Here is a 9,616-nt window from a genome sequence, read left to right on the forward strand (position 1 = left end):
ATATATAACTTTGATTGCAGGCGCAAGGTCCCTGACTTTAAATGAACTGGAGCGATGATAGACCTAGGCCTTGCTTGAGCGGCGGCAGAAGCGGACTGGGAAGGCGCGGGTCTGTGCTGTGCGCCGCCGCCGCCAACCAAGCTCTTGATCACACCCTGCACTCTCGCGATCCCTCTCTGTCTTTTGCTCACTCGCTCTCCGTGGCTAATGCAGAGCGATAGAGCAGCCTCCGGAGAATAGCTGGAAGAAGCTTGGAGAAAGACATATTAATAGATGCGGGCTGCAGCAGTAAATGCGGGCGCATAGCGTTCAGCTGACCCGTTAAATGAGCAATCCTGTTAAGTATGTGAATCAGCTCAGCGCCCAGGGGCTGAGCAGAAAACTCTGGGAAATACCTGGTGCCAAAATGCACTGAGGCCGCTGCAGCCCAGGCCCTGCCCATTCCTGGGTTGTAGTCTTCCTCCCCCTTCCCACTCAAAGAGAGGGGCTCTGGGGCCATAGGACCTTGGAGAGTAGGTGGTCAGGAGGAGGGCTAGAGAGCCTCTAGGCACAGCTTTAGTGGTCTGGTTTCTAGCTATGTGCCCATCCTGATGTCCCAGGGCCCTCACTGCCCAGCCTATGATTAATGGGGCTGTAGAACTCTGAGGCTTCAAAGATATTGAGCTTGGAAGAGGTGGAAAAAGGGAGACAACTCACCGCCGCCGTTGATGGGGTGAAAGACGAGGCTCTCTGTTTTTTCAAAGATTTACAGCCTCAGAAATCCTCCACAGCGTCTCTGTGAGTCAGAATCCACTTGATGGTAGTGGTTTTGTTTGTTTGGGGTTTCTGGGATACTAGATCGCTCACACTAAGACGAAAATCAAATCATCCCCGTCTTTAACAACATAACTGCTGGCCAGTCAAGAGACAAGCAGATGAACACCTGGCTAAGCTAGACAACCAGTGTAGTGGCCGAGCAAGGGACCACAATAGCTGGAAAACTTTGTCTCTTGCCTTTCCAAACCGATGCTCAGTTCTGCACCTCGCCCCAACCCTCTTGTAGGTTTACTTTCGTTAGGACGCTAGACGGCGCTGCCGGGACGCGCCGGGGAAAGGTAAGAGAGGACCGCTTCTTCATCTGTTTTTTTCTCTCTCCTTTTTCTTTTTTTTTTTTTTCCTAACCAGGGGATGGGGGACTTAGGGTTGGCTGCCTTTTCCATTCTCCCCTTTCTCTCCTCTAGCTCCCAAATCCAAAGAGGTGGAGAAGTGGAGGAGGAGCAGCGGCAGCTCTTTTCCGTGACGCACTGGAGAGGGTTCTCTGTAATCCCCACCTCCTCCCCAGTGCCATCCACCAGCCTGGAGGCACCTAACAGTTTTGCAATGAAGACGGAGGTCTTGGAAACTTCCACTACCTCCCCACCTTAACCAGCCCCCAACACACACACACACACACACACACACACACACACACACACACACCCTGGGCGTATCTTGAAGACCGCATCAGTGGTGGCAAGATGTGAAACGAGTAAGCGCAGCGCGGAGCGCGCTTCCTCAGCTTCGCTCCCTCTTTGGAGCAATTTGAGACTGGTGGGCTTTTGCGCACTGACAGGAGAGGGTGCGCAAGGGCTGGCCGGCCACGGAGCCAGCGGAGCCAGCGGGAGGGTGCACCCAGGCAGAGTTTGCAAGTGCCTCTGGCCAAGAAGAGAGGGCAGCTTGTCCGCCTTTCTTCCTTTGGGGCATACTAGCCTCAAGAGGGAGGGAGGTAAGGGCCACAGGCTGAGATATCTGAGTCCCTTCTTGCAGTACTTGGCCAAGAAGCGCAGCAAGGCTGGAGTGTGGCTGCACTGAAGCCAAGTCACACTGAGCGAAGAGACCAGGAGGCAGGCAACTTAAAAGGCTCTGGCCACAGAGCCCAGAGGCAGCAGTCTACTGGTCTGGGGAGGGGGCCAAGCAACAGGAACCCCTTCTCTTCCTCTCCAGCTCCCCCACTAAAGTCTACGACAGCTCCGCTGAACTCTAGAAAGCTTCCCCAGGCGGGGAGAAGTTTCCTGGCAACCTCTGGTGCCAGGACAGGGAGTGGAGAAAGCGGGTGTGGCTGGGCAGTCTTCTGGGAGCCTCCCCACCAGTCCTATCTTTTAACCTTTGGGCAGCCTCCCTCGCTGCCTGGGAAACCCAAACCCTCTCCGGAAGCCGGCGGCCAATCTAGTTCTGTCTGGATCCTGGCCCAGCGCCCTGGACATGGATCTTCACGTGTGAGCTCTGCTGGACACAGTCAGCTGTTTTGCAAGACTCAAACAGGTAATGTGTGCTTGCAGAACGGGGAGTTGGCTAGTAGGGGCTGGGGAGGGAATGCACTGGGCTCTCAGGTGCCTGTGAAGGAGCAGGCAGGCTGAGATCAACTCCAGCACTAGCTCTTTAGCAGCTGGAGTGCCAGTGCCTGGAAACACTTGCCAGTTTCCTGATTTTCTTTGAGCCCTCCTGGAAAGTTTCTGAGCTGGGCTGGGAGCTTCCAAGGTCAGGGCCTTCTTGCTTAGAAGGAGGAGTGCGCCTCTCTTCTGCTAGGTGCTTGGGAGCCTGGGCATTGCTTTTCTGTGTCCTGTCTTTGTGGTCTTTGTGGTCTCTCAGCGGGCTCAGCAGCCAGAAAAGGCACTGTCCTGCCTGGCGCGCCTTTCCAACTCTGCCCATTTCTCTTCAAGGTGGGATCAGGCTCAAGGTGGCTGCTGGGGATTCCTAGCAATGCGTTCCTGCTCCTGAGGGTGCCTAGGGATTCCCAGTGAGCAGAAGGCAAGGGACAGCTCTGGGGATCTAGGACCATCCTTCCCCTCCTGCTTGAGTGCCTGAAGGGACCCTAACTTGCCCCCTGCTCTCCTTTGGCAAGAGTTTGCGCTGCTCCTTGAAGGGGTTTTCCAAGTTGAGTGTCCATCTCCACACCTTTACTTCGGAGTGAGGAACAACCTGTGCCAAATTGTGCCGCAGATTCCTCCTGAAGTGGCCAGAGAAGAGAGGCAGGACAGCCCCTCTGGACCCAAGATAGTTGCAACCAGCTTGATTTTGTCAGTCTGGGACATTGAAGGGGAAAAAATGCCAATGAGTCTTGGGTCAAGAAGGAAGTGAAGTGGAGGTTGTTATAATTCTCCTTTCCAGGGTGTTCCCCTGGTCTCTGCAGGGCTTCCACATGGTCTCTCTAGTCCAGGGACTAGAGAGCTACATATAACCTCCTCTCTGGGGGATGGGCAACAGAGGGGTAGGTGAAGGGAGACGCCGGGCAGTGTAATATAAGATATAATAATAATTTATAAATTATCAAGGGTGCATGGGGGAGGGGGGCAGAGGAAGGGAGGGGGAGGGAGGAAAAAAGGAAAATGAGCTGATTCCGGGAATCCAAGAGGCAAGCGAATTTTGGGAATGATGAGGGCAACAAATGTATAGATATGCTCTACACAATTGATCTATGTATTGTGATGAATTTTATGAGCCCCAATAAATTGATTTTTAAAAAAAGGGTGAAACATATATTTAAACAAATAGTTAAGTACTTCTCTCCCCCACTGACACCTACAAAAGTTGTGTCTGATTTAAAGTTCCAGAAAAGCACTTTTGGGAGGAAACTCCTTTGAAGCTGGACAGTGTGTTTTGTGGGGTGGGGTGGAGTGGTTTGGTGTTTTCAGAATAATGTGTCCCCCCTTGTGGAAGCCCCAGAGCAATATATATATATTCAATTTCAGGTTATGGAGACGTTCAAGAAGAAAGCTCTCTCCCTCTATTGCTGGCCATAGTAGCCAAATTGTAGATCAGAAAGGTTGGGGCACTTTTGGGCATTGCTCAAGGAAGAAGAAGGGAGAAGGGGACAAGTTTCCTAAGGTCATGAGAGTTTAGCTAGCTGCACACCTATCAAGAAGGCTCCCTCCTTCCATTCCTGGACTCTGGGGAGGGAAAGAGTTAATCTGGGGGGCAGGTGTCAAGGGCTGGGGGCCATTTCCCCCGGTAAACATTCCCCTTCCTCCTGCCTATCACTCCTTGTCCTGGGAAGGGAATTAAAGCCATCTCAGAGGGGCTGAGGACTATGGGACACTAGAAAGGCACTTTGGACAGTGCCCCTCTTGTGCAGCACACAATGTGTTTTTGAGCTCCTTGTATGCCCAGAAGGAATGAAAACAAAACCCAAACACTCACTGCCATCCAGCCGACTCTTAATGAGCCTTGGAGGACAGGGTAGAGCTGCCCCTGGGTTTCTGAGCTTGTAACTTTATGGGAGTAGAAATCTTTATCTTTCTCCCTGGAATTAAGACAATAGAAATTCCCAGATATCCAGAACCCAGGCTTCGGTGAAGTCCTAACTTCATCCTTCCAATTTCCTCAATGCCCCTTGTTCTCTGCACCACCCTAGATGCCAGACCAGTACTAAAAGGCCAGGCTGCGCCAAGCTCAATGCCCTCCCCACGTATTTTTTGTGCACTCAAATTTCTAGCTGTTCTGGGTTAGACGTGTAGGACCATCAGATAATTTCTATTTAAAACTCATTTAAAAGTGGTTAAAATGTTACAGTGCCAAAGCTAACTGGCTTGCCCACTTTTACCCCACCTGGTTGGAAGCTGCCTGGGTGGTACAGGTGACCTGCCCTCAAGGAGGCTCCAGTGAGGGCTTCAGAGCAGTGGGGTTGAATTGTTAAACCTGAGTTTGCTCAACCCCCCTCTGTGATTTCAGGTCCAGCAACCAGTCACTTTTCACTTCTGTGGGGGTTCAGATGGCCATGCACACAGGAATCCAAGGGGGAGGGTGGAGGTTGACTCTGTGCCTCTGAGCTGGGGCTTTTAGCGATAAAATCAATTATGATTGTTGATTTATCCATCCATTTCCTACGGCACAGTAGCAATACAACCTGTATAAGCATATGCTGCTTGCCAGGGTGAACTGATGGTGTGGCTACCTGGGGGATAGCCTGGATTACCCACTAAGCATATGCCTCCATGGTGCAAAGTCCATTGAAGTTCTATTCAGCTATAGAACCGAACCTTATAATAGAAATGAACTATGAAGTGACAGTTCCAGTTTTGTTTAAAGCATTAGCCTTCGCTGTACCAGTTATTCTGGCTTGCAGAGCATACTGAAGTGGCTCAGTGAAAATCACTTGTGGTCTGGGAGGGGGAACAAGATTGAAAAAGTCAAATGAGGTAAAATACGGCCAAAATTATATGTATGTTTTGGTGAAACACAATTATGTGTTCCTGTATGTTGCTTAAAGGAAGTCATCCGTGTGAGTGAGGTGGTGTTCTGAGTTGACTTTGTGTCAGTTTGTATCTGTATGATGAAACAAAGGGACAGATGACATTTCTCCCGTATGTTTGGCAATTTATTTAACTGTGGCAGCAACCGTTGCAGGCCAGACTGTTAGAAGAATGCACACACTGCCTTCTTCATTTGGAAAGCACTGTGAGCTGCTTACGGACCCTGGCTGGTGCAATGCAATGGTTAAAGTTCTCCCTTGCTAATGGAAAGGTTAACAACCAAACCCACCAACTGACCCGTGGGAGAATGATGTAGCAGTCTGCTTCCCTAAAGATTTGCAGCCCGGGAAACCCTATCAGGCAAGTTCTGCCTTACCCTAGAGGGTTAGTTCAAATCAGAATTGACTCAAAAGCAATGGGCTTTGATTTCGGAAACTCTGTGGTGAAAAGTCATTGTCATCAAGGGGAAAAAAATTAAAGCCAATTTGAGCCATTTAGTAGTGATCTATAAAGGGGGAAATCACCCTGAAAACTTGAACACTAATAGGGCTTTTCCATGGCTAGTTTCTAGCTACACACAGCAATGCAAAACCCCTAGCCTCTGAACTCTGTATCTTGAACTGGGGCCAGAAAGCTATGATCAGAGCCAACTGAGTGGAGAAAAATCACTATTCAATATACAATATGTGCTTAATTAGCCTGAGCTAGGACTTGGAAATAAGTCACTTAGTAAGCTTAGATTCTGAGCTATGGGTGCCAAGGGATTTGCCAAAGGAAATGTGCGTGACCTAGGTAAGGCTTGATACAAGCATGTACTGTGTGGGTCTATCTTACAAAGGCCACTAACAGTTCAAACTCTTTGGGCTTATTCGATTTAAACTGACTTCCAATGAAATCAGAAGCACCGTATTGATTCCTTTGTGGTTAGGTTTCTCTCAGGCTTCCCTGGCCAACAGACGTGGCTCCAAACATTGGTTAAATGACCTAAATGCCTATTCACATGCAAAGAATGGATTATTACTTTCTTGTGTGTTTAACCTATGGCGCTGACCTATGGAGCAGTTCGACTTGTCCTGTAGAGTTCAATGGCAGTCAGTTTGGGTTTTTATTTTTACAAATTTCCCTTTAAATCTTGTATCTTTTGGGGAACCTGCACCTTGGTTTCTTCAGTAAATTCCAAATGCTTTTGCTGGCTTTTACTCTCACTGGGTTTCTTATTTTCATGCCGAATATATTAAAACCCTAATTTGACATTTGTCACCCTACAAACTTGCTAGTCATCCAACCATTCTCTACTCCTAACGCTCCTGCTCTAAGTAGTCTTAGACTGGGTCTGTGGTGATTCAGTCCTTCTTGCCTGGTCCATCCTGCCTTTTATTGCATGCCCTGAAGTCTGTCTCTCAGACAGGTTTTCTCCTTTACATTCCTACTGCTACCATCTCAGTGAGGTTCTCAGCATACTTTTGCTGTCTTTTGTTTGCCTGGAAATGAAACATATTCTGAATATTAAGATTAATCTTCCTGAAGCACAATTACATGTTTGGCGTTAGATTTTTTTTTTGTTTTGGCGGTGAATATATACTAACAAAACCTTGTTCTGCAATTTCTACATGTATCACAATTAGATCTTTTTAGGGAGCTCCTGGATTACCAATGAGATCCTTTCTTTCTTTCTTTTTTTGAGATCCTTTCCTTCGTAAGTGTATCTCTAAATCCAGTATGTTGATGAGTAGGAACAGGCCCATTTGATTCTTATTTAGGCTTGCTTTAATGAAATCACTCCTAGTGGCTTTACAAGACAGAGCAGAACTACTATTTTGGTTCTTATCGTTAAGGGAGCTGAGAGCCTCGTTTCACGCTCTCATAGTGAGCGATGGGTTCCAATTCCTGATCTTATGGTTAACAGCATAATCCACTACACCACCAGATAACGCTATGAGTAGGAATTGTCTCCATAGAAGTGGGTTAGTGAAAAAAAAAACTATCTAAAGACATTTCAGTGTTTAAAAGCTGCACATGCCTTTAGTGAAGGGGATTATAATGAAGAATTCATTGTGAGCTGCTCACTTCAAGGTCAGGCCTTCAAATCTACCAGCAGCTCCTCAGGTGAAAAAGAAGGCTGTTTGCTCTGTAATGATTTTAAGTCCTAGACCAGCAGTTTTCAACCTGTGGGTCGCAACCCCCTTGGGGGTTGAGCGACCCTTTCACAAGGGGTTGCGTGACCCTTTGACAGGAGTCACCTAAGACCATCAGAAAGCACATTTCCAATGGTCTTAGGAACCAAGACACCGCTCCTCTATCTGTCTCCAGGATGGTCCCCACACATGAAGATATGCCCACAGATGAGTACCCGGCGTGAAGACTGTTACCCATGCTACACGACAAAATGTCATTTATTTGTCATTAGAAATAAATATTTCACAATATACAATTACATATTGTTTTGTGATTAATCACTATACTTTAATTATGCTCAATTGAACAATGAAAATATATCCTGCATATCAGATATTTACATGGCAATTCATTACAGTAGCAAAATTACAGTTATGAAGTAGCAACGAAAATAATTTTATGCTTGGGGGTCTCCACAGCCTGAGGAACGGTATTAAAGGGACTTCTGCAAAATATCAATAAGAAACAAACAAATAATCCAATTCAGAGGTGGGCAAAGAAGATGGATAGACAGTTCATAAGGGATAACACTTGGATGGCTAATAAACACATGAAGAAATAAATATCCATGATCACCAGCTCTCTGGGATTGATATAGAAAAATGATGAGACATCATCCTACACCCACAAGGAGAGCAAAATTTTAAATAGCAAAAAAATCAGAACAACAAATGCTAGAGAAGGTGTGGAGACATGGGAACTTTTACACTGTTGGTGGGCTTGTAAATATGTGCAAACATTGTGGAAAGCCATATAGCAACACCAAAAACAAATGGGAATAAAAATACCATTTGATCCAGAAATACTTTTGCTGAGTATATATCCCAAAGAAATAAGAGAGGGAACGTGAACAGACATATGCTCTCCCATGTTCATTGCAGCACAGTTCACACAAGAAGCTGGAACCAGCCCAAGTGTATCCATCAGTGGATAAAGAAACTGGAATATACACGCAACAGAATATTATGCATCCCTAAAAAATAGTGATGAAACCATGAGAACCCTCATGATATGGATGGACCTGGAAACAGCTTTGTTGAGCGAAGTTAGTAGATCATAAAAGGACACATATAGTTTGAGTCCGCTACTATTAGTATAAACATCCATATGAAGACAGGTTTTGCTCCCAGGTCACATACTCTTCTAATCTGATCACTATGAACCATATGTCGCAATGGGCTCAAGCACAGGAACAGTGGAGAGGATAGCGCAGGACCAGGCAGTGTTTTGTTCTGTTGTGCACCGGGTCACTATGGGTCAGAACCATTTAATGGTACCTAACAACAAGGACAACTCAATAAATACCTGTTTGATAGGTGGATATCCAAAAGAATATTATAATGCCTTCAAATTGACAAAATGAGACCAAGGTTTGCTGGTGACCCATGTAAAAGTTAGCTCAAATCCCATTTTCAGGGAGTATGAGTGTCCCACAAGTTAAGATATTTGCAGGACCTCAGAGGTTTTGTGATGTCCTTGTTGCAAATGTCACTGCCATGGTAGTAAGTAACACACCGGAGACCAAGTTTGTGGGCTTTAAAAAAAAGTGCACAAAGGCATCTGAGAATATCACTTTTGTAAAAAATAATCATTTTCTAGACAATCTATCTCTGGCAGTTTAAACTACATCAAGGGAGGTTATTTGATGGACAGCCGCCTTGATGACATAGTAAGTTATGAGTTGCACTGCTATCTGCAAGTCAGCAGTTTGAATCGAAGGGTCACTTCTCAGGAGGAAGATGGGGCTTTCTGCTCCTGTACAGATTTATAGCCTCAGAAACTAAAAGGGGTAGATCTACTCTGTCCTTTAGAGCCTCTGAGTCAGAATCAACCTGACGACAATGGGTTATGTGGTTATTGGTCGACAGCAGAAGTACATGTTAGAGTCAGTTGGATTTGCATTCAAATATGAGCTTTAAATTTGTTTAAATCATTTAATTGGGGGCTCATACTGCTCATATCACAATCCATCCATCCATCCATTGTGTCGAGCACATTTATACATTTGTTGCCATCATCATTTACAAAACATTTTCTTTCTATTTCAACCCTTGCTATCAGCTCCTCATTTTTTCTCTCCCTCCCTCCCCCTTAATAATTTATAAATTGTTATTATTTTTTCACGGCTTACACTGACCGATGCAAGGGGATTTCTTTTTTTAAATCATGTTATAAGGGCCTCATATGACTCTTATCACAATCCATACATACATCAATTGTGTAAAGCACATTTG

The 9,616-nt window shown here is 46.1% G+C and overlaps 1 protein-coding gene across 1 annotated transcript in view; it reads left to right on the top strand.

Annotated features, from left to right (window-relative positions):
* Positions 1 to 2,032: 2,032 nt before the first annotated feature.
* IL1RAPL2 (interleukin 1 receptor accessory protein like 2) overlaps positions 2,033 to 9,616 on the top strand; it is a 1,497,587-nt gene continuing 1,490,003 nt past the window's right edge. The window contains exon 1 of the mRNA XM_004710023.2: positions 2,033 to 2,280. The gene's annotated coding sequence lies outside the window, so the exon portion shown is untranslated. The remainder of the gene's footprint in view (positions 2,281 to 9,616) is intronic.

Source organism: Echinops telfairi, unplaced genomic scaffold (assembly GCF_000313985.2).
Source record: "Echinops telfairi isolate 266 unplaced genomic scaffold, ASM31398v2 ScPeMD7_7427;HRSCAF=8465, whole genome shotgun sequence".
Lineage (NCBI taxonomy): Eukaryota > Metazoa > Chordata > Mammalia > Afrosoricida > Tenrecidae > Echinops > Echinops telfairi.